Source organism: Pongo abelii, chromosome 12 (genome assembly GCF_028885655.2).
Source record: "Pongo abelii isolate AG06213 chromosome 12, NHGRI_mPonAbe1-v2.0_pri, whole genome shotgun sequence".
NCBI lineage: Eukaryota > Metazoa > Chordata > Mammalia > Primates > Hominidae > Pongo > Pongo abelii.
In genome coordinates, this window is record NC_071997.2 from 70,145,773 (window position 1) to 70,147,830 (window position 2,058).

General features: G+C 44.8%; 1 non-coding gene across 1 annotated transcript; it reads right to left on the bottom strand.

Moving 5' to 3' along the window:
* Nucleotides 1–1,737: 1,737 nt before the first annotated feature.
* Nucleotides 1,738–1,841, bottom strand: LOC112132207 (small nucleolar RNA U13). The gene has a single exon (XR_002914014.1). It is a non-coding gene; the product is annotated as a small nucleolar RNA U13 (small nucleolar RNA).
* Between the last annotated feature and the right edge of the window lie 217 nt (nt 1,842–2,058).

Here is a 2,058-nt window from a genome sequence, read left to right on the forward strand (position 1 = left end):
CTGGTGGCCAGCTCCCATTCCCATTTCCTATTCCCACTGAATTCCTGTGCCTTGCACTGTGGCTGTTCCCTTCTCTTGGTCCTACCACTGGACCCTACATCCCTCTTGATTTCTTGGAGCCATAACTTGCCCAAAGCAGTTGTGTGCAGCAGATCTCTATAAAGCTCTGGAGAGATGTTCCTCCCAGCACCGCACAGCCACCATTTTCACATTGACTGCTAGAATCCAGAAGCATCCTTGCCGTTTTGGATGTTTTGCTGGCTCTCCCTTCTCAGGCCTCACACTGGGCTACCTGCACATTAAGTCAGCCCCTCCACCTTCCTTCCTCTAAACCAAGCTTGTCAAACCCGTGGCCCAGGATGGCTTTGAATGTGACCCAACACAAATTCGTAAACTTTTTTTTTTTTTCCTTCAAGAACCGAACAGCAGTGAAAATGTTCATAAACTTTCTTAAAACATTATGTGTTTTTTCTTTGAGTTTCTTTTTAAGTTCATCAGCATCATTAGTGTTAGTGTATTTTATATGGGGCCCAAGGCAACTCTTCTAATGTGGCCCAGAGAAGCCAAAAGATTGGACACCCCTGCAAACCTTTCCACAGTCCCTCCCTTCTCTTCCCTGACCCTCTTTCCAGAACTATCTCCAGGAATTCAATATTTGTCCTACCTTACTGGGCAGGACAATTCAAAATTATCTCCCAAAGGTCTCACATCCAAATACCCTCTTTGTGCAGCCCATTCTGCCCTGAAGCTGAGTCTCACCATCAGCAACCCTAGGGGCCAGCAAGGTAATTTTCTAAACTAAGAACCATTTCCCCTCAACATAAGACATTTCTCTTAGTAAGAAGCAAAATGTTCTCCCACCACACGTGAAAGAACAATACAAATATACGGCAAAATGGAGGAAGAGAAGAAGAATTTTTTTTTTTTTTAGTGTTACGTAGCTCCCTGGGAAACTGCCTTTAATTGACAATATTTATACTCTGTCTCAGAGCCTCAAAAAGAACTGGATTAAGAATTTCCCACGGCAGGCACTGTGGCTCACACTTATAACCCCAGCACTTTGGAAGGCCAAGGCAAGTGGATCACCTGAGGTCAGGAGTTTGAGACCAGCCTGGCCAACATGGTGAAACCCCCTCTCTACTAAAAATACAAAAATTAGCTGGGCGTGGTGGCGCGCGCCTGTAATCCCAGCTACTCGGGAGGCTGATGCATGAGAATGGCTTGAACCCAGGAGGTGGAGGTTGCAGTAAGCCAAGATCGTACCGCTGCACGCCAGCCTGGGTGACAGACTGAGGCTCTGTCTCAGAAAAAAAAAAAAAAAAAAAAAAAGAATTTCCCTCTAGGGAAGATGAGGTTTTCCCAAAGGCAAGGCAAACCTTTTTGGCACAGGTAATTTGTGTCCTAGTCCACTCATGTAGTCTAAGGGCTCTTAGCTGGGGACCCTCGGGAGACACTGTCAGCAGCTACTGCAGTAGTCAGTACTGAAGCAGCTGCATGAAACTTGGTGAGGCAGCAAAATGCCCCTGCAGTGGGTGTCAATTCATCATCCCCACTTTTCCACCGGCAAAGAAATCCAGAAACAGTTAAGCTGCATGTTGCAATTTCTTAAAATAGAACTTCCTAGTTTTGAGTTTCATCAAGCCTTCCATTGGTTTTACAGTATTATGCATATGTCCTTCCCTCTCACATTGATTCTCCTTTTAATTATATTTTCTTCCTCTTTTTTTTTCTTTTTCACATCAAATGGGTAACGTGCCGATGCCATGACAAGGTTTGAGGGAGGCACAGCTCACATGGGAACGCGAAAACCCAGGCATGATGCTTATGAACTACAGAAGGATCACATTGTCCCAGTATTCACACTACTTTTAGGAGATTGCCCTCTGCGTGGAAAAGCTGGCCTAAGAAAGCTCTATGTTAACTTTGTTGCTGACTTTGATAATGGAGGCCACCAGACAGTAATTAGTCAATTTGGGCTGTCGTAACAAAATATTATAGGCTGAGTGTTTAAACAGGAATTTACTTCTCATAGTTCTGGAGGCTGGACGTCTAAGATCA